Source organism: Triticum aestivum, chromosome 6B (genome assembly GCF_018294505.1).
Source record: "Triticum aestivum cultivar Chinese Spring chromosome 6B, IWGSC CS RefSeq v2.1, whole genome shotgun sequence".
NCBI classification, from domain to species: domain Eukaryota; kingdom Viridiplantae; phylum Streptophyta; class Magnoliopsida; order Poales; family Poaceae; genus Triticum; species Triticum aestivum.
In genome coordinates this window covers 23394569-23417953 of record NC_057810.1, presented here as the reverse complement: position 1 = coordinate 23417953, position 23385 = coordinate 23394569, and the positions used below count along the sequence as shown (strand labels likewise).

General features: G+C 47.8%; 1 pseudogene; it reads left to right on the top strand.

The window, feature by feature from the left end:
* The first annotated feature begins 4273 nt into the window (after positions 1-4273).
* The window catches only part of LOC123138658 (serine/threonine-protein phosphatase 6 regulatory ankyrin repeat subunit A-like), a 43315-nt pseudogene continuing 24203 nt past the window's right edge, over positions 4274-23385 (top strand).

Here is a 23385-nt window from a genome sequence, read left to right as displayed (position 1 = left end):
GGGACTCTGTAAGCCGTCGGGCATCAATCTGTGTATATAAAAGGGGTGACCCGACAGCGAATTAACTCAAGTAACAATCAATCAAGAGCTTGGTCAAGCATATTCGCTCCCTGGTAATCGAAACCCAAGCAATATAGCCTAAAGCAGGAGTAGGCTTTTACCTCGTTGAGAGGGGCCGAACCTGGGTAAACATCATGTGTCATTTGTCCCATTTTAACCCCTTCAAGCTAACCTAGTTGCGGTGGCTCCACACCTAAGTCCTTTCGCTAGGGCATCTGTCGTGTCAAGTCCACGACAAAAGTCGTGAAAAATAATAAAAAGTTCAAAAAAGACTAAATTTGTTGGTGGTGAAAGATCCTTGAGTTTGTGATGTCTGTGCAAAAACTGACAAATTTGGGGTCTATGAAAAAGTTTATTGTTTGTTCGGACCTGATTTTGTTTTTTGGGTGAGAGCAACTCAGATGTCCGAATGAGATGAAATTTGGCACGGACATCACGCACTCAAGCATCTTTTAGCATAAAAAAAGTTGGAATTGTTTGAGTTTTTCTAGTAGTTTTTTGGAGCATTCACAAGGTGTATATGAGCTTGAGAGCCGAATTGGATATTCGAGAAAAAACCGGGTAAAACTAAGAAAGAAACAAAATGACTAATGAAAATTGAAGAAAAAAGAAAGAAAGAAGAAAACCAGTGAACACCGATAAAGAGTGGAGAAACCTGTTCAAAATACAAAGAAAGAGAATCCGAGTATGAATCAAATAAAATTGAAGAAACAAAAGAATAACGAAAAAGAAAAGAAAATGAAGCGAACAAAGCGAAATAATGCGAGCGAGCGAGCAAGCAAACAAATAATAGAAAATGTGTCGACCCATTATTGTAGCGTGCATGCAAAAGCTCGTACATCTTGCTTTAATCGAGAAATAGCTCCCGTAGGCTAGTAGCTACAATGAGAGAAATAGGGAAATCATTTATCTATTAAATGGATAGTATTGGGTGACGAGGACATGTATTGAGGGTAGGGTAATAAGCCTGACCTAAAGACCCTATCCATGGACACCGTACACTTTGTACTGGGCCGCTGGGCCAGATCCCCGTCCAGATGTACTGCAACTTGAAAGTCACTCGGACGGCAACAACCACTCGGAGCACGGCACTCCACTCGACGAGCTCATTCCACTCGGCCGTGTAACTCACTCGGATATGCCAAGACCAATAATCAGCATGACGGTTTTGTAGTGGGCAGACGTTATGACATTGATGCTCCACCGTGTAGGGTGAGGGGGTGGCGCACTCTATATAAGCCACCCCACCACTAGACTAGGCAAGTTCTCATTCTTCTTCTCCTAGCTCTCTCTCTCTCTCGCCATTAGTCTCAGGACTTGTTTATGCATGAAGATCCGTTCTTCTCTCTCCCACATATACATTGTAATCTCCGGATACATACTAAGATAAAACAAAGCCTCTCCGGAGCACGAGATGTAGGGTTGTTATCTCCACCGTGAGAGGCCTGAACTCGCTAAAATCACCGTGTCACCCCTTTGCATCTTGATAAATCATGCTCCTTTACCTTATCCCTTATTATTGTCGGAATCGTTCCCACGACACTTGCCGCCCACCATGGGGCATGGCGTCTATCGAGCCATGATGCCGATGGTTTTTTCATTCATCTATGTTTAATTTGCTGTTCATCCTGATCGTATTGTTCGTCTTCGCAGCAAGTAACCGAAGCATCTCAAAAGGAGAGGAGAAGAAACATCTTCACTTGATGCTGCAGGCGTTCATATCCGTTTGCAAACGGATTGATCGGGAGATTTGTTTCTATGCTATCCTCTTATGATCTAACAATCATCATGGATCTTAACAAATCCATTGTTTTCCTCCCTGTACGAGCAGGTGCCCATCGGGGTCAACAACGAAATCAATTTTTTTATTTTTTCTTCGAGTAATTGTTTTTTTCTTCAACCAAATTTAACCTCTCGATAATAGAGTCGGTTGGAATTTCCGATTCAACTACCTCCTACATAAATAAAATCTATGTCACATTGGTCGGCATAATTGTCATAAACAATAAATGAACCAAATAGTTATAAAAAGATAATATATACGACATACGAATCATAGATAGTACGAGGGCCGACGGGGCGGATACCAAAACATCGCACTATATAATAACAAGCAATAATAAAAGTAAGAAAATTAGACAAGTGTCTATCTAAAGTAAGAATATTTTTTATTTCAGAAAGAAGGTAAGAACAAGAGGCTCACCACGATGGTCCGGCGACGAGATCGGCGCAGTCGATCGACGGCGGTGAAGACGGGGACGGAACGCTAAACCTATGCAAATCTCAGGGAAAATGGAGCTTGGAGCTCGAGTTTCGAGAGGAGAAAGCTTAACTAGTGTGGCTCGGGCATTTCATCGAACACCTCATGTGCATAGGAGGTGAGCCAGAGCACCCAAATGCCCTCCCCTCGCCGGCCAGAAAAAACATAGTACGATGGAGTGCTCTGTTGCGGCGATGGGGTATATATAGGCAGCTCATTTGTCCCGGTTCGTGGCTGGAACCGGGACTAAAGCTCCATCTTCTGTCCCGGTTCTATCCACGAACCGGGACCAATGTATGTGGGCCAGGAGTGAGGCCCATTGGTCCCGGTTCGTGCCAGGAACCGGGACAAATGGGTCCAGACGAACCGGGACCAATGCCCACGAGGCCCCGGCCGGCCCCCTGTGCTCACGAACCGGGACGTGTGCCCCCATGGGTCCCGGTACGTGATTGAACCGGAACTAATGAGCTGGCCAGGCCCGAACCAAAGCCCTGTTTTTTACTAGTGAAAGATGAACAATGGAAGTACCTTACACTTTCCCACTCTTGTTATGGTAAGACCCAGTCCAACTTAAGTAATATGCTGAGGCCCAAATCCAATTGGCCATATAGGATGTAAAGATAAAATTAACATCTTCTCAAAATAAAAGAAGAAGCTAAAATTAACATTGCTCATGGTCCTCATGGGAAACTTTATATTTTGACGGTCATTTTGGATCATAATCACACACAAAGTTCACATAAATCTCGGTTCACATACAACAAAGAGTTGGATTTACATGTCAAGTGAGGGCTTGAGCTGAATGATCGGGCCAAAATATGACTAAAGAAGAATTTCAATTCTTTTGTTGTGGCAGCAGATGGTCATGCAAACGTAACTTTTGGTGAGAAAAATTGTTGCAATTTTCTAGAGAAAACAAGAAGGTTAAAACTTGGCAGTGGTGATGATGAAGCAGTTAGTGTCTGTTTTATCAAAATGCAATCCAACACTCCAAACTTTTTGGCTTGATGCAAGAAGCAGAGCGGTGTATGACTCTTTCATGATGTCATTACTTTTGACACAACATAGTTGATGAACAGATATGATATGCCTTTTGTTTGTTTTGTCAAACTCAATCATCCTGGTCGATCAGTGTTGCTAGGATCTGCTTTATTATCAGATGAACATACTGAAACATTTCTTTGGTTATTTCAAGCGTGGCTTACATGTATGTCAACTCATCAACCAAAAGATAGTCATAACTGACCAAGCAAAAGGAATTCATAACGGTGTGGATTTTTTTCTTACAAAATCTCGATCCATATGGTGTTTGTGACATATAATGAAAAAGATATCCGTAAAGTTAGGTGGATACAATGAATATGATCACATCAAGGTTGTCGTCGGCAGGACAATTTATGACTCATTAACAATTATGTAGTTTGAAGTTGGTTATTCTTGTGAAGTATAATCTTGGTGATAATGAATGGCATAAAGGGTTTTATGACATTAGCACCCTCAGGATAATAACTCTGATTCAAAATTTAAAGGTTAGATTATCAATCTGGCTAGAAAAAACGGATTATCGTACTGCGTCGTATACTAGTAATACCATATCCTATTAGCCGGCCTCAAATTCAGATCGGATTGTTGTCGTGTATCAAAAATCCTATGAAAATGGATCCGGGAACGGTTTCGAACGGAAATTGTGCTAACAGTTTTGACCTTACAAATGGAAATCGGGGAGAGGACCGGACATGTCCGCGGACAAACCGGTACCAAATTTGAGATTTGTTGTGTACACCCGAAGCGTGTGCGCAGCATTTCCGCCGCTGATTGACACGCGGCCCGCTCGTGTTCCCGCCTCCGCCTTCCTCCCTCCGCTCTGCCTCGGGCCTGCCCCCCCCCTCCCCCCACCTCGCCACCACCTCGCCACGGCCTCACCCCGCCGCCACCTCGCCACCGCTTGTCACCATGGCGCGGCGTCACCCCGCTGCCACCTCAGCCAAGCGCCGCGCCGCCCCTCCAAACCCTAGCCCGCCCCCTCCGCCCGCCGACGGATCGATTCCGCTCCTCCACGCGGCGAGCCGCGGCGACCTCCGCCTCTTCAAGAGTACGTGGGCGATTCCGGGCAGGTTTTGTTTGGATCTGGGACTGGGAGGCACTGACTTGCTCGTTCGTCGCGTCGCAGGGCTGGTGAGAGATCTGGATAAGGGCAGGGGCCGTCCCAGGGAGGTGGTGGAGGCGGCCAAGGACCAAGGTCTCGTGGCGCTGCACTTCGCTGCCGGGAAGGGAAGGCTATGGGTGTGCAGGTACCTGGTCGAGGAGCTAGGGGTCGATGTGGACGCCGTCAATGATGGAGGTGCATTTAATTTGCCTCTAAACTGTAAATGTGTCTGAACTGTACTCCTATATGACTTGCGTTCAGAATTGGGCTATAGGAAACTGTAAATTGACCAGCAATTTACAACCGTCATGCTATTTTGTGAATCAGATGCATATAGACATGTTTTAGTGTGTTTCTTCACTCATTTCAATCCGCATGTATGTACTTCATACTGAAATATCCAAAACATCTTTTATTTGTCAACTGAGGGAGTAGAAAACAAAGTGTTATGTTATGACATATTTATGTATTAACTTTGTACATTCTGACATGCTCTGAGAGGAAACGTCTTCATTTTGATAGGTCGAACACCTCTGCTTGTGGCATTGATTCATGGAAGCATGAATGCCGCCAGTTATCTTCTTGATCATGGGGCAGATCCAGGCAAAGCTGACTACAAAGGGTTCGCCCCACTTCACCATGCTGCTAAAGCAGGTACTTCTCTGCCAGAACAGCACATGGTATTTCTCTTACAATACTGTTCCATTATGATGTCTATGTGTGTTGGAAAGATGTAGAAGAAGAACTTGTTTGACAATTCTTTCATGATTTTGATTGTATGTGAATAGAAGAACATTGGTGCCATTTACGTTTTGTCTTCGATGATTCCCTTAGGATTTAAAAGTTTTCCATTTTCCCATATTCTGCCCTCTTGTCTGTTTGTAACTATTCCAGGGCATGCACTTTTAGTTGGCGTGTATCTTGATCATATTGAATTTTCCCCATCACACAATCAGTTCTACTTTGTAGTAATTACCTATTGGATTCTGTTTTCATCTTTTTGCTTTACTTAGGAGACCGTAAAATGACGGAACTCTTGCTTGCAAAAGGAGTTTCTGTTGACCCAGTATCTTCTGAAGGGACACCACTTTATGCCGCTGCCTTGGAAGGGCATGATGAAATTTTGCAAATTTTGTTGGAGAACAACACGGATGTAGGTTTAAGAACATACTATTTCCTACTAATTTTGGCTAGCTGCATTGTTTCATGCTTCATTTACTTGGCTGTTGTGTTGAGTCCGCTTTACTGCCTTTCTTCAAAAGTTGGGAAGTCTGAGCGCAATCAGCTAAATTAGCACATTTTTTAGCAATTATTCAAAATCAGGCCTTTGTAGCAGTGACTAAGCGCACTCTGTTAACCCTTCTTTAAGTTCTAGTAAGGCTGCATTCTCGAAGAGCTCTGGCCATCTATGATTTCTTTACTTCACAACAAAAATCTAGCTCCATGCATACTCTACGCACCATATCTTCTTGCAGCTCCATCCTACTTGCTTCTTCAATATAGGCTCCACTGCAAGTTTCTGAATTTGTATTCCCTCTAGTAATTCATGACAAAAGATGTTTTTCTTTCATATACGTTTACTTCTTTTGGTGCCTCTTGGTGGGTTCATCTCTTGGCTCTAGCCTACCCAGCTTGCTTGGGAAGAAAAGATTAAACGGGTGGGCTGTTATTGTTGTACGTCTACTCCTTTTAATAGATACATGGGACAGAACTAAAAAAAAGGGTCTAACTGCTCAAAATGGCCCCCAAGGCATTAATGCTCAATATATTATTCCAGAAATTCTTGTTGATACAGTACATGTTTGCTTATGCAATGCTATTGATTTTTTTTCCCTTCTTCTTTTTACAGAAGGCCACAGGACAACAAATGCATTCTTCCTTCTATTTGTCTGCTCTTTCCTACATCTTACTTGAGTATTGTAAATCGTGTGTTATCTGTTTTTTGCCAGTGTAATAAGAAAGTACCTGGTATTGACACCCTTCTTCTTGTTGCTATAAGTGCTCCCTCACTGAAATGTGTCAAGCTCCTGGTTGAGGTATAGTGGCTGCAGTCCTCATTTTAGTTGTGTTAGGCCTTAGAAAGTTAGAATTACTCAAGACAATTTTGGTTCAATGCTACATTTTTCGACACTAATGTAGGTCTGGCCTTCTTCGATGGTGTTTATTATTTGAGCTACCTTTGAGAAATTTTTGTGGCCGCGCTACACTAAGGTTTTACACAAGAAAACGCGGTGTCTAATCGGCAATGAACCAAACAGCGCATGCAGAGTTCCTGTACCCCCTTTAGTATTTTTTTGCAGGCTGGTGCGGATGTCGATGACGGTATTCTAGCCCCTTTAGTTATTGCTGCTGAGATGAAAGGCTCAACTGCATGCTTGAAGTTGTTACTGGAAGCTGGTGCCGACCCTAATGTTCCTGACCCTGTAAGATTGCTGTACCTTTATGCCATGCCATGCCAATTACTTGAACACCACAACTGAACAGTGTATTCTTGGAGCTGGTGCTCTCGCAAACAGGACCACAAGTTAGTGGAGCTGGGTATCCATAGTCCCAAGACTTAATGGAGCTGGAATTGGGGGTGTTTCGGTGGTGCATTTTGTTTGTTATGCTTTAATCATCTTATTTTAGCCTACGTACTTGATATCCTTCAAGAATCAAAGGGTTGGAGCTCTCCCAAACTAGCCCTTTGATTCTTGCTAGAATCAAATTGTTCCGCTCAATCCAAGATCCTAGGTGGTGAGCAACCAGCCATGTCAAGTGGGATCTGCTGGTTGGTTGCGGTGGGAATGATTTTTTTTCATGAGAATAGTTTATTTATTTATTTATTTTAAGATGGAAGTGAGGCTTTTCTTTTCTTTTCTTTTTGAGGTGGATGTGAGGGCCACATGTCATCTGCTGGTTGGTTGAGGTGAGTTGTTTTCTTTGTGAGATGGAGGTTAGTTTTTTTTTTTTCCTTTTTTCTTTGAGATGGAGAAACGAGCGCACACCTTCATCTCAGGCGGCGTGCAATTGAGCACCCCAACCACTAGTGTGTTGTGTAACATGCCTTGTGCAAATAGAATTCTAGGGTCATGTATTTTCTTATGAAATTAGACTTGATTAAAACTGCCATTGAGATTTTTGGCGGCCTTCATTAGTTAGACTTAGGTGCACTTACCATTTTATTAGAAATATTTCCATGATCATAATACATCCTAACAAATGCACACACACTTGGTGACGGCGGGATCCCTCCTAGGTAGGCCCATGACAAGGATCCGGCACAGCTGGTTTGAACAACTCGAGTGTGCATGCAGAAAATAACACGGCTTTGCTGGCATCTTGAAGTCCATCTGGCTAATAAATGACGTGGCTTTCATTTGATTGAACCATGCATGTTCAATAAATGGAGACATCAGCAATGGTGCCTTCACGACAACATCATGGCGTGGAGGTGATCCTCAGTCGCTCGCGCGACAACCAACTCGTCCTGGTCTCATGGGTTGCTCTTGCGACTCACCGGATGACTCGCCGCCACCGCCATAGCGAGCGTACTCACGGAACTCCTCCCTCGCCGCCTGCGTCCCTTCCTTCTCCTGCTCACCTCTCCACTTGATCCCGGGGCGCCTCCCGGCCTCCACGCGCTGCTGGTCCCTGTTCGTCTCGATCTGGTGACTCAGACGCTCGTGGTGGCACTTCGGTAGATCGGCCGCTTCATCGGGCTCCCACTGTTGTGCCTCGGGCCAGGTTAGGGGCCTTGCCCACGTATGGTCTGGCCGCAGCTAGTCTGTCGGATCTGACGGCGGCCGGGTCCTGCTAGCCGTCGGTATCCGGATTGCACGGGGATCTGGCCCGTGCAGCGAGGCGGCGGTGGTAGATCCTCCGAGGCGTCGATCTCGAGGGCGGCGGTGCCGCCTGCGGCGGCGTCGCCCGCTACGGCTTCTCCAGCGACGATGTTTTGGGGCGGCGGCGGCCGGTTAGTGGCTTGATGGGATCGTGTAATGGTTTGGCCCTAGCGCTCTTCTTTTACCAAGTCGTCTTTCTGCCAGATGTCGACCTCTTGGATCTGGCCGCTGATGAGTTCCGGTATTCCCCGTAGGAGATCTACATGGATTGGCGTATGTCGTCCCTGGATAACTTTATTGAAAAGGCTCCGGTCACGCGCGCTCATATTATCATCCAACGCGGCCTCAAGAGGGCGCGGCGCGAAGCTTGGATTTCTTATTGGTGTCATGAGACATGTCTAAGTCAAGATTCCCAATGCATTGATAGAGTGGGGAAAGTCATGGCAGCTGCGATTGGGGTCTTGAAGCTTTGGTGGAAGGGTGTGTTGGATGCGATGAAGACTCTGTGCCAGGTGCCAGGTGTTTGGTGACATGCAATAGCGTCCTCGGCAAGTGGGGGTGGCAACACTGGAGGGCTGCATTTTTGGTGGTGCTCCTCGAGTACCGAGTCTCGATTCCAATGGTGAAAACCCAAGGTTTGGGTTTTATTGGTTGTATCTGGCAATGGCCTTGTTTAAGGCATTATTTTTGGGTGAACTCGGATTTTCTCGAGGGTGAAAACCCAAGATCTTCGATCGTGCAACAACAACGCTTGTGCATTATTTCCTTCTTGGAGGCGTTGCTTTTGGAGAACCTCTTTTGTAATCTGAGTATTGTCTTCGGTGGTGGTTAGAGTGTTGTTGATGCTAGTGATTGACCACCATCGCGGAGTCTTTTTTTCTTCTGTTCTTTTTATTTTCCTTTTTTGCTGTGTGTATCCTGGATGCCTTTGGGAATCTTGTTGGTACAAAGACAGGGTGTAATTGACATCTTCGCGATATTAATATATTTCCTTTGTTGAATTGTTTGGCGTGGAGGGTAATTCCATTAGTAACGACCATCATCATGGCTCATAACGCCATGTACAATGCAAGGCGCTTAGTGGAGGTGCTTTGTAAAATAAACCTGGTTTTGTTCAAGGACCGGTGTTTGTCCCTATATGAGGGGTGCTTAATTAAGTGTCTATCCTCTATAAATAAGCACTAATGCTTAGAAAATTTGGTTTATTTTTCTAAACACCTCCCATAAGCACCCTGCATTGTACAAGGCTTAACAACCATTGTTCTAGGAGTAGGGTGTTATCTCCAGAACATGAGGCCGGAACCTGGGTAAAACCTCTTATGTGTGAAATCCCGTACCTAGATCATCCAGGTGCGCCTCGCTTTCACAAAATCCACAAATCATGAGTATTTCCATGAAATCCCCGCGATAATTGGCGCCCATTGTGGGGCAAGCACGCGCTGGAGGAGTGGTCTAGTTTGGATCCCCTCTGGCAATCGGCGGTGGGCTTAGGCCCGGGCAGCTTGTGCGTTTTGATATGTTCCATTTCGTCGCTGATGACTCTGCATGCATCCTGCCTCTGCAGTGCTTCTTGAGGGCATGATGACCTTTGCTGAGAGCATGCACTTCATCGCCAAGCGATCCGACATAATGTGCCTTCAACAATCTTATCCGCTCTGACTGGCGGGGTCGAGTCTCAGGCATTCCGTGGGATCTCCACTAGCGATGCACGCCGACAAGGCTGCTTCCCAGCTCGTTGGCATGGTCAATTCCAACTTCATTTTGCCCTTCTCGGATTCTGAGTCTGGCGGGCATGAGAGCTCATATAGTTCCCACTTTCGTGGCGGAGGTGTACACGACCAACAACAATGTTGGCGCGGCTGCGACAGACTCAGCGTCCTGAGAGGCGGTGGATGATCATGCATACCCTCGTCGAGGGCGACTAGGAAACAAAAAAGGATGTCAAGGCCTCACGCACGGTTGTTTTTGCTGAGAAGTAACGTCTCACTGAGGAAAGAGCGGCCCTCGACACACAAGAGTGTGAGCTGCCGTCGGCGTTGGCGTGTGGGACACGGCAGACGCGCCTGCTATGGGTTCGTGGCTCCATGACAAGCCAGGAGACAGAGGGCACGCACATTCATCGTACACCTGCCAAGAAGCCGTTGTGCGCTCGCCAACTTCCTTTGACTCGTTGCATTGCTGTGAGTAACCGTGGAGCACTAGAACATGGCCATGTCATCACAATGCCTATTGGCTTCCAGGTCAGTATAGTGCATCACCTTGGACTCGTCTAATCCAAGTCGATCCAACAATTGCCGCCCTAATGCGCCCGACGACAGCAATTGAATCCCCACGGAGCGACATCGACTTTGCCCTCCTCGGGGCCGGGGACCAGGACCTTGCGACGCGTGGGATGACATTGAGGCTATCCGAGTGGCCAACGTGTGTACCAATCGCCTTGGAGATGAGGTTGGTTGGTCGTCCGGCTTAGGTCACTTGATTTTATGTGCTTCAGTTGGCGCATATGGATCGAGCCTTTTCTAGAGTAATTCTAGATACTTGGCTTGCTAGCAACATTGGTGGAGGCAAAGAGCATGTTGCCCTCCGTAATCTTCGCATGATGCTGGAGGGTTAGGCGTGATCATGGCTTAACAACTTGCTAGCAGACAAAATTTATGACTAGGATGACCTACGTGATACCTTTCTCAAGAACTTTGAGGACACGTACGCAAGGGCCCGACAAAGTGTGAAAATCCTTGAAATTGCTTCCAGACGGACGGAGCGCCCATTCGTGAATACATCAATCGCTGGTCCCGTCTTCGCAACTGCACTGAGAACGTCATAGAGCCGCAGGCCATTCAGGCCTTCAAGCAGGGAGTTACCTATGAGCACCTGAGGTAGAAGCTGCCTGCAGCGAGGTGCTGACCATGGGTCGGCTCATAGAGATTGCCAACAAGTACACCATCGGTGAAGAAACCATATGCTCAAAGGTCCCGACTGCTCAGGACAAAGGCAAGGCGAATGTCGAACCCTCTAGGAAGAAGGATCGCTCTGATTCCAACCATGACGACAATATGCAGCATATCCACTAGTGGCAGTATAGCAAATTTTAGAAGCTATCATTTGATGAGATCATTGATCAGCCCTGCAAGTTCCATGACATGAAGGAGAAGCCATCCAAGCATCATGAAACGCCTTCAGTTGGAGAGGCCATGGAGGTCGTATTCGGCGACGATGACAACTTTTGGTTCAAGATCCTTAGCTTTGAGGTGGTTAACCTTCAGAGTGGCTACCACGCCATCCTGGGCTGTCTTGTTATGCCAAGTTAATGGCTAGGCTTTGCTATGTCTACCTCAAGCTCAAGATGCCAAGCCCTAATAGGGTGATCATGATCTCGGTGTCATGACCCAAGTACGAATATGGGATGGACAGACGGATTCAATACCAATCGTTGATTCAAGTTGAAGATACAATGAGGATTTGGGATGAGAAATCACCAAGGAGATGTGAGGAATACAAAGAGGAGGTAAGGAGCTTCAGAAGTTTCAGTCATTCATTCCCTGCCTTCTCATGTGGTTCCCTTGTTGTATATGTAGCCTTGCATCCAGTGACTTCCATGTGGGACCAGTCTCCAAGAGATGTCCCACCTGTAGGGGAACGCAATAGAAAAAAAAAATTCGATATAGCGAGCGCGCCCAGGACCACTATGAAGACTGCATACAAGGTTTGATCTGATCCGTACCGACTCGAAGCGCAGCGGAAGAATAGTCGGTGTAGATCGTCGGTGCAGATCCCCGCAGCTACGATTTACAACCTTCCAACCACGAGGATGTACTCCCTCTCCGGACAGCCCTTCGGGAGGCGGTCGGACAGTCCCCCGGACGATGTTGCGGACAGCCCTTCGGGAGGACCGTCGAAACTCGAATGGAGACTCGGGCAGCCCTTCGGGAAGACACTCGAACTGCCCCTCGGGAAAAAGATCGAAACTACAATCTCTCTACGGGGTTGCACACATACGGTGTCAGCTATCCGGCAGGGCTTCGCCATTCAGAACTAGTTCCTGCCGGAACCCAGACAGCCTTACGGCTCTACGAAACTCTTTTCGTGGGACGGAGAGAAGAAGCCAGATAATGCATAGCATGTGTATGAGAGCAAGGGATGAAGAGATGGCAGCCCTCACCTCCTCTATTTATAGGAAAGCCAAGGGGTAGTGTGCCTCCACAATTTTACTAAAAACCCCATGCATTAGGTCACACATGAGGGTGTTAAGGTCAAAATGGGATGCCATGTGGAGCTCCAAGGAGCTCCACCACCCATGGCTGGCCACCCCTAGGGCCCCCCCCCCCCCCAAATGGGGTTTCTTCCCTTGTAAGCCACTTCCTTCTAGAACTTTGACAAAGTCCAAAAAGGTGGCTTTACATAAATATCCCAAAAAGCACTTTCACTATTCACGACGACATTTTTCAGTGTCCGTTCCAACTGAAAATATTTATGTCGGCTAATAACATTTCCAGTACCCACTAAAATAATTTTCAACATGTTCCAAAACAATTCCGGTTTAGTGATTTTCATCTGCAAAACGCATCTAAAGTGGCTCCGGCAGCTCCGGAACATTTCCGGTCTTTATCTCAGAAAATTCCAAAAAGTTTCTAGAATTATTCTGGCACCCTCCAAGAATTATCAGGCATGTGCTGAAACCAATTTGACTTAATAGTATATCCCGAAACAACTTTTCGGTATCATCGAAACTTATCTGATGACCTCTCTCTACGGTACAATTCCGCTGTCCGAAACCTTTCCGGTGTCCGAAACTTTTTCGGTGATTTTCTCTCAGAATCCCTGTCTAGTATTCAGCAGATAGATGACCCTTAAGCGTGTGACCCTATAGGTTCGGTGAAGTATAGACATGACCCGGAACCCCTTCCGATCAATGATCAACATCGGAGCCGTGGACACCCATATTGACCCCTATACCCACACGAATGAATATTCGAGTGAACCTCCAGTTGCCGTGAGCTATTCCTGTTGCATCGCGATATGTCACAAACACCCGAGGTGAGATTTATTGCATTCCTGTGGATCAACAATTTGTCCAGCATGCAAGTTACCTCGTTACCAGTTTTGTTCTCTTTTCTCGTTTCCTTGTTCCGGCATCCCAGTGATCAAATCACAATGTGTCTGGCCAGACGATGATGGATACCGTTACACCGAGAGGGCCCGAGTAAATCTCTCCATCTTCGGAGGAGCAAATCCCAATCTTGAGCTATCTTGTTACTTGCCATACTTTTCTGTGAACCCGTAAGCCGCCGTAATAGCCACCCAATTACGGATGACGTTTAACAAACCCCAAAGTTCATGAAGCAAGTATGAAGGAACTCGATACTCTCATGGTCTAGGGAATTATGCAAACATTAACTTCTCTGTGTTATTAACCATTAACTTGTGAGGAATGTATCTCATAGCATAAAATCAAAATGGGTCGATTCAACACAAGTGTCCTACCAACATTGTTCCCTCATAATTGCCAGCATAGACATGCCCATGATCAGGAAAACATGATCATCATGCAATACATGAGCCAGTCTTAGAGGCAAGACTAGGAATACATTTTACCGTTTAGTATACCACACGTGCACATGAGTTTTCCTCCGAGCCTCGTGGATATTGTAGACTTGAGAATCATTGCAGTTATAGCATGGAAGCTAAACATTCATTACAAACTTTGGAGATACAAAATAATTGTTATTACTGCCTCTAGGGCATATCTCCTACACCACCACCTAGTTTTGCTTACTAGTGGATAGGCCGGGCATAACACTCGGGCAACCCTAAGCATTCTAATCAATGCGATGACGCCAATGCGTCCATCATCGAGACCTTGATTGTGACTGAGGAGCTGGTTGAGATCCAGAAGGAGGCTGATGCCGAGAAGCTTCCATCAAACAAGAAGCTGACCACCAAGTCCTCCTTCTAGTTGGCAAGGACACCAAGAAGGTTCGAGTCCATCCCGAGGACTCATTGAAGACAGCGCAAATTGCCACCAATCTTCTTGCCCAAGGAAAGTGCGCTCATGGAGGAACTCCGTGAGAATTAGGACATTTTCGTCCTGGCATGCAGGGTCCCAAGGGACATTGCCGAGCACAAACTCAACGTCATTAAGGGGCGAAGCTGGTAAAGCAGACCCTTCGTTGCTTCGTGGAAGACATGTGCAGAGCCATCAATGAAGAGATCACCTGAATGCTCAAAGTCGGCTTCATCTGAGAAGTCTTCCACCCGGATTGGCTAGCAAACCCAGTCATATTTCCCAAGAAGAACCAAACATGGCGCATGTATGTTGATTACCAACTGTTTGAAAAAGGCGTGCTCCAAGGATCCATTTGCTCTGCCCCGTATCGACCATGTGATTGATTCCATGACTGGCTAAGAGGATGCCTATTTAGGCTACCGCCAGATCAGAATAAAAGAGTTGGACGAAATCAAGACTGTGTGATCTCAGATCCAATGTTCATGAAGATAGCTCGTGAATTTTCGCAAAAACCCCCGAGGAGTTTGATAACTATGTTGAGGTCTCATGAATCTTTATATGACTGTTGGATCTAGATCCAACAGCAGTGTTCGTGCTGGAGCACCTATGCTTATGTGGTCCTGGAGCATAGGGTATTGTCCCGATCGACCCCCATGATGCACAGGTGCAACTGGACACTGCAATTTCAGCCAGCCACAACTTCAGCAAACATCTAAATCAACACAAGTACCGAAAAGTAGGGTCCTCGTTCGAGCATCTTCACTACACACGCCGGCTAGTGCATCCGACCCGGGGATTGTTGGTGAGGGCGCATGATTTTGCGTCTTGGGGTTTGTCGGCGCGACGTGCGTCTGCTAGGATCCGGCTCTCCCTGTGTCCCGTTGGGCTTGGCTGAGACGTTTCCGATCTAGTAACCTTGTAGCCACCCTTCTCTTCGGAATTGTGATCGTCTAAGAGGCCGAGCAACTAATCCATGCCTTCATCATCTCCTCTTCGCGCACCACATAACCTTTATCATCAAACACGACCCCCAGCTGAGGCATCTATGCAGCCTGACCGCCCTCGGGAATGGGCTGTATGGAGGGAAGGATAAGAAATCCTGTGAAGTGAAGATATGTATTTAGTGTGAGAAATAGATAGAAGAAATTTTACTTGAGGATTTCAACCAACTTACATCGGGAGGCTGGTTATCAAAGCCGAAGGCCGGTACTGGTGCCACTAGGAGGAGCTTCTCGTGCTCATTGGTCTTGCTCTCCGTCCAAGCAAAGGAGTGCTTGTCTTTGGAATCTTTTGGGGACGTCCGAGTGGAGTCATCGGTGCCTGAGTACTCCCACATCGGGTGAGCTCTCGCGTGGAGGGGTTGGATGCGTCGATCAACCAAAGTCATGATCATATCGACCCTAGTGAGTCTGTGATTATTGAGCTCCCGAATCCTCTCCATCAAGAGCTTGGCTTCATGCCTCTCCTTTGTCAACTGAGGTTTCCAGCCAATCGAGCTCATGGGAGGTCTTGTGGCCAGCTTGTGTGCGCACATCCTGGATGTAAAACCAGTCGGCTTGCCAGAGCTTGTGAGTGTTGGAGAACATGAGCGAGAAATAAACATGTTGCGACACAAGTTGAACACCGGTTCCCTCACAAACCGACATCCTCCCACCTTTCTCCATTGTATGCGGCTTCACGACAAAGATCCACTTCCAGAGACCCCAATGCGGATGGATGCCTAGGAAGCACTCACACAACATGGTGAAACATACAATGTGCAAGACTCCATTCGGATTTAGATGGTGGAGTTCAATGATGTAAAAGAAGAGGAGCCCTCGCACGAAATCGTGTAGGGTCAGGGACATACCTCGGTCAATGAATGGCTTGTGAAGTACATGCTCGCTCTCCCGTGGGCTCGACACTACCTCTTCATTGGGCACCCTCCTCCGGGTCAAATCCTTCGACGGGCCCATTCGGATGGAGGCAAGTCTCTCCATCCGCCCCTCATCCTCCCGACGTATCCCGTCCAGTCGGTTGCCGAGGCTGCAACCATGCCACATGCCTCGCATGGGAATTTGAGGAGCTTCTTGGGGCAGTGCCCTGGGTGGCATCCTCTTGATTGCTCGCATTACTTGTGCATAGTCGATGAGACATTAAAGTGATCCGTCTGACAGTCGCGGCCCTTTGTGCGTTGTAGAAGTCCCTTTGACTGAAGCTTGACCAATTCAGACAGTGTCGTTGGCGGTTGGTGGATCCAACATGATTTTGACTCCGCTCACAACATAATTTAAATACACACCCGGTTCTTCAATGGTTGCATCCGCTCGGACACAAGCTATCCTCGAAAGATGGCGTCCATGATCCGCTCCCTCAAGTCTCACATCACTTGGCATTGCCAACACAAAACAACAGACTCATCTTCCCCAACGGCACTAGTTGTTTTCCCAACCAAATGCCTAAGTCCGACAACTCGGTTCTGAAAATGAAGATCGAAAGAATGAACCTCCTTAGGTCAACAACCGACAGTGACCCACTCGGATAAGCCCAGTTCTTCAAGGATCACTTGGAATTTATGATACGCTTCCCTACAAGCCTTAAGCAAAGCTCTTAGGCGAGTGTGTTAGGTATCAGCGAGTCTTTACTACAAACAGTATATACCTTTTCAGGTACTTTTCAAGACCATCAAGGGCTCTCATCAAGCGGTGCGGCGACTATTTCAGTTGGTTCTTCAAGGAGAACCTTCCTCAATCAAGGAATCAACACCATCCCCGAGACCTTGAAGGACTTGGGGGCTACTGACGGCGGGATCCCCCCAGGGTAGGCCCATGACAAGGATTCGACCTAGCAGGTTTGAACAACCCGAGTCCACATCAGGAGAGTCACTCGGTTGGGTCGGCATCTTAAAGTCCATCAAGCTAATAAACGTCATGGCGTCCATCTGACTGAAGCAGGTGTGGTCAATAAGTGGAGCCATTATGGCGTTGGGGGTAATTCCATTAGTAACGACCATCATCATGGCTCATAACAGCCATTGTACTCTACATCCTCGTTGTCTCATGTAGAAGAAGGATGGCTCGAGATCTTAGAAGAGGCGAAGACAGATATACGAAGTCTCTAGCAGACACGCCATCCACAGTCATCACTCGTCAACCCCTTATTGTAACCATTCTGTTCATACGACAGAAAACATCCAGCAGGAGTAGGATGTTACCCCTAGAATAGGGGCCCGAACCTGGGTCATCCACGTGTGACTTGCCTTCGCAAAATCCCCCAATCATGAGTATTGCTGTGAAATTCCTATGACATTTACCATTTGGAACGATACTAGAACCAATGAGGTGTTGGCATTTTTTGTTTCGTTTTAGGACCGTTATATCTATTTGTTGAAGCACCTATCTCTTAGCATGTTGTGCATGGGTGGAGCCACAAGCGGACATGGGATATGTACACCAATTCATGGTAAGAAATCATAAACTAAGTATATAAAATACATTCAAATTGGAAAATAGCTAGGGAATTTATAAAATCTTGAACTCTGTACACTCATTCTGGTAAACCTGGCTTCGTCACTGATACTGTGACACATAGCTAATTTGACGACACCACCATCTTTTTGAGCTGGTGTGCTATTGACATTGTCATATAGTTTGATCTCTTTGATATGTGAAGGGCTGGCCGCATTTTGAGAGTGACACATGATCTTGTGGCTCAAATAATCCAGATAGATGATTGGACAACAACAACAACAACAACAACAACAACAACAACAACAACAACAACAACAACAACAACAACAACAAAGCCTTTAGTCTCAAACAAGTTGGGGTAGGCTAGAGGTGAAACCCATAAGATCTCGCAACCAACTCATGGTTCTGGCACATGGGTAGCAAGCTTCCACGCACCCTTGTCCATGGCTAGTTCTCTGGTAATACTCCAGTCCTCTAGATCACTCTTTTACGGACTCCTCCCATGTCAAGTTTGGTCTATCCCGACCTCTTTTGACATTACCGGCACGCTTTAGCCATGCGCTAGTGTAGGACCTTGAAGTATGTCTAGAGGGGGGGGTGATTAGACTACTTGACCAATTAAAAACTTAACCTTTTCCCAATTTTAGAGTTTGGCAGATTTTAGCTATCTTAGGACAAGTCAAGCAATCATCACACAAATCAAGCAAGCATGCAAAGAGTATATAGGCAGAGGAAATTAAAGCATGCAACTTGCAAGAAAGTAAAGGGAAGGGTTTGGAGGATTCAAACGCAATTGGAGACACGGATGTTTTTGGCGTGGTTCCGATAGGTGGTGCTATCGTACATCCACGTTGATGGAGACTTCAACCCACGAAGGGTAACGGCTGCGCGAGTCCACGGAGGGCTCCACCCACGAAGGGTCCACGAAGAAGCAACCTTGTCTATCCCACACTACTAGGAAAAGGCCTACTAATGGCGCACCTAATTTGGCCATTAATGGCGCATTAGTGGTGCGCCATTAGTGCCACGCCATTAGTATATTTTACTAATGGCGCACCACTGGTGCGCCATTAGTATCTGGTATACTAATGGCGCACCACTGGATGCGCCATTAGTATATACAACAGTGCGCCATTAGTATGCCTCCCAGGGGGCCATGTATACCCAGGTGCTTTGGCATACTAATGGCGCACAACATCAAGATGCGCCATTAGTAACTTTGGCATACTAATGGCGCACTGTTTAATGATGCGCCATTAGTATCCTTTGGCATACTAATGGCGCACTGTGATGTGATGTGCCATTAGTATGAATATTAGGTTTTTTTTTATTTTCTGTTTTTTGCACAGGTTACAAAATGTATAATTGGACAAAATATAGACAGCACACATCAACAACAGATTCATCGAATACAATAGAAGATTAGTTTCTGAATACAATTCATCATATTAGTCTCTGAATACAATTCATCATATTAGTCTCCGAATTGAAAAGACCGAACAAAGATAGAACATTATATTACAAGTCTCGAGACCGCGAGTAGCGAGTTTGTCTTCACATTACAAGTCGATATCGATCATCTAAACTACCATCACATAGAAGAGAGCTGCGGTCATCACGATGAGCATCATCACGATGAAACTCGTCTTCATCCGGTTCCTCCAACGCTCCCTCCCCTCTCCCGCTAGATAGCGGGCGTATCTAGATTCGGCCTCGGCCCTAGTGGTGTACCCTTTGTAACTGTTACCGCTGAATCGGTGAACCTGTCTCCGACACTCCTCCCAGTCGTCGTAGACTCCGGGAACCTTACCCTTGTACACGACATACGACGGCATCGCTATGCACTAGCCAAACGAAACGTTAGTACCAATTCACAGACAATACATAAGCAATATATAAGTATGCAACAGAACGATCGGAAGAGAAAAGCAAGACATTAATAGCATCGATTACATCTAAGTTGAACGACTCTCGAAACCAAAGAGACATACTACAAGTTCATTAAAGTTTAATTACAACATGAGCCAATCGATGTTTCAGAACTAGACACAGCATCACTGCTTTCGACTCGACTCAAGGGACCGGAGCGTGGATGAAGCCGCCGTCTATCGTGGGAGTCATGAAAGAACGGGCGTTGTCAGCCTGCATTTGTAGCATTGTGTCGATGTCACTGTTGGACGGTTGATTTCTGAGGTAGAACTGCCCCGAGGTACGAAGGACATCTTGATGGATGATTTCCGCAAACTCCGACTGGATGCGAAAGAATTCTTGTCTGATGTCCGCGTCCTGGATTGCCGACACGCTCGCGGCCCAATCTTTGAGTTTACTCGGTAGCAGAAGTTGATGATGGTCCCGTACGATCGCCCGCATGTGATGGATGGCGTAGTAGGCACCCTTCTGACCGCCAGGCGGCTGCTTGACGCAGCAGAACATTCGTATTGTGGGAGAACACGTGCTTGCCGTACTTACGAATAGGCCTGGTGAAGGTGCCTCCAGATTTGGCGTAGCCGGGGAGAACATCATCAAGAACCTTCTTGACATTTGTGTAGTCTACGTTCGACTGACGGTCCGGGTCGAAATACGTGGCCATGGAATATTTGGGGCTTAGGAGGATGAGCGTGCAATGTGTGTCACTGCAGAAAACACGGAATGTTAAAAGAAAAACGATCGAAATCTAAGAATTCATATGTTACGGGCCGGTTGAGGGGAGGACTTACTCAGGAAAGTAAGGCACGAGGAAGTTATCCTTATCTTGGTTTGCCAGAATGACGCCTTCGAGGTAAGAACTCGCGACTTGCCGGTCCCCAGCGCTGCCCAAGATCTTGGCACGCATGTAGAAGGGGTCGACTATCACGATGTCCGGGGTCTTGTCGCGAATGATCCGCATCTCCATACTCAGCGAAAATAGCCGAACGAAGGTGTAGTGCAGCGGATGAAGGTTCATCATAGCGTGGATGTCATCAAACCGCAGGACGATCGTACGCCCGATGGAGTTATCCACAAAGCCCTTGCCCTCTGGCACCTTGGCCGCGAAAACCGGGTATGCCACATCCTTCTCTCTGAGACGCCGCTTCTCCAAAGAAAGAACACTGTCATGCAGACTCCGCATAGCACCGGTTGCAGCATTGAGCATATTTGTCGGTAGCATCGCCCTACCCGCCACATGCACCCTCCTCGAGATATCCTCAGGTGAAGGTGGCCCGTCCTGAGCACGGATCGTACTCGGTGCCGGCTGGCTCGCACCCTTGTTAGTCTTTCTTTTGCGTGCCTTCTTCTTCTCCTGTAATGGGACCGAGTTCTGCTCACAGACCGCCTTCTTGAGTGTGTTTGGGCTGATAATATTTCGCACCTCGCCTATCTGAGGCTCGGTGAAGTCGGCAGCTGGAGGCGTCTCCTGAGAGCTGAATGGCAGACGACGCCTGTTGCAACTTGGCTTCTCCGCGGTACCAGCTAGATCGCGCACATCTTTTGTTGGGTTGGGTTCTTGAGAAGGAGGCCCCATGAAGTCGCCATCGTACCCATGTTCGGCAAAGTACTGACCGACGTTGCCAAATGTATCATCGTCGTCGTCGTTCTGATCCTGTGCCATATGCATGTTTGGATCTAGTGGCATAGGGATGTCCGGCACCGTTGCGGCGGTCTTGCCATGGGGCCGACTTGGCGCCGGCACGACTGGCGGTGTTGTCTTTGGGGTGGTGTCCCCCGACCCCAAATGAATCTGGCTCTTCGGCCAAAGCAGGGGCCAGCTCAGGCAGGCGCTGAGGGTCATCACATCATCATCGTCGGCCCCGACGGGTCGAATCGGAGGTAACAACTCGTCGCAGCCTGGCAGCACCCGAACCAGTTCAACCCTAAACAAGTTGGGTGGCATCTGGGTACCGTGGAACAAGGGGTTGCCCGGTTGAATGATTTTGCCCTTGGCGACATCGACCAACTCGTTGTTCACGAAGTGCAGGAGTTGCACGGAACGTTGGCGGCGCCCTGCGAAAACATGTAGGGCATCAGGGATGCCCAGTCAAAGGCAAGGAGATGAAGTCCTCGACCGAGAGAGGCTTAATTAGTTACCGTGATGATGGCGTCGAGCCCGGCTAATGTCGAGGCACCGCCAACGGCGGGCATGCAGTTGACGGAGGGGCCGCTTGCTGCAGAGGTGCCGGCCGGCGTACACCCGGGTGCATTAAGCTCCCGTGCCGGCGTCGGAGACACCAATGCCGCCTCCGCCGGAGACACCAATGGCCCCGCCATCGCATTCTGTGAGTTGCTGGCCGTGAAGCTAGGAATCGGGGGCGGCCCCTGTTGGCCGCCCGCAATCCACGCACTCAACCCCTGGATCAAGGTAGGCACAATGGCGGTGATCGTCGCTCCGAGTTGTTGTTGGACTTGCTCTTGGACAATCTCTGGAATCCGCGCCACCTGTGCCTTGAGTTCTTGAACCTCACGCGCCTGGCTTTCTGAGCTGGTCTTTTTCTCCTTCCGCACACCAACGGTATAGTATGACCCCCATTTTGTGGACAAGCCTTTGCCGGCCACACGACCAGCTGACATCGGCTTACTGAGCTTATCCTTGTTCTTCATTACACTCAACGCCCTATTTAGAGTGGTGTCCCAAGGGTTGCTCTTAGTCGACCCCGCGCTACTGCTTTTAGTCGCCTGCGGAAGGAATGTGAACCATTTAGAAATTTGGCTTCATTAATTAGAATGCAACCATATGGAGCTAATTACGCAGGGGTGTATTCCTTACCAGAACAAGCTCAAGCGCCCTGGTCTTCGGATCCGTGGTAAGCTCCTTTGTTATCGGGTCCTCCTTGTACCGGGCCCTGACATAGTTCCTGGTCTGCTTGTTACCGCTGTATTTCTCGAAGCGGGGCGGTAGGCCTTGCTCGGCACGCTCCGCGTCCTCCTTGTCCCATATAGGCTCCGCCACTCTGTAACCGCCGGGACCGAGTTTGTGTTCCCCTAAGTTCAGCTCCCGCATTTCTTTCCCCCACTGACTTGATTGGGAGTTTGCGGTGCTCGAGCAATTGATCTTGAAGTCGTTGTAGTCATCTTCGGTGATCGAAGGATTTTTCTCCTTGATCTTCTCATAACTCTCACCTTTCTCGATCATTCTCTTCACATTGCTTTTCCAAGTAGACAGGGCCTTGCTCATCTTCGTGAGGGCAGCATTGTTCACTTTATTCCCTTTGAGGCTTGTGTTTTCAAAATCAGCGGGGAACTTGTATCGTTCGTGCAGCTTCGTGAAGAGGAGGTTGCGCAAATTCCCTCGGTCAGGATGCCTCAGGTTCTCGGTGTTGATCGAGACGGTGCTCCGGAGAATGCACCCGAGCTGAAGCGAGTACCCCTTGACTATTCGTTCGGGCGCCGTTGGATTCCCGTCGGAGTCCACTTCAGTAACTTCCTCCTTGAGGGTGCGGAGCACGGTCAGGCGCCGGTCCTTCCGTTGCCTCTTCGGTTGGCTGCCATCTGTGCGTGCGCCGCCATCATCAGTGGTGGCATCCTCGGCGGCACCATCAGTGGTGGCATCAGTGGGGTCATCCTCGGCGGTACCATCAGTGGTCTCAGGATCGGTGGGGAAGGCGGCGTCCTCATACAAGTGAGGTTGTTCCTCCATCTCCTGGGACAGCTCCCAGAATGCCTTGCCG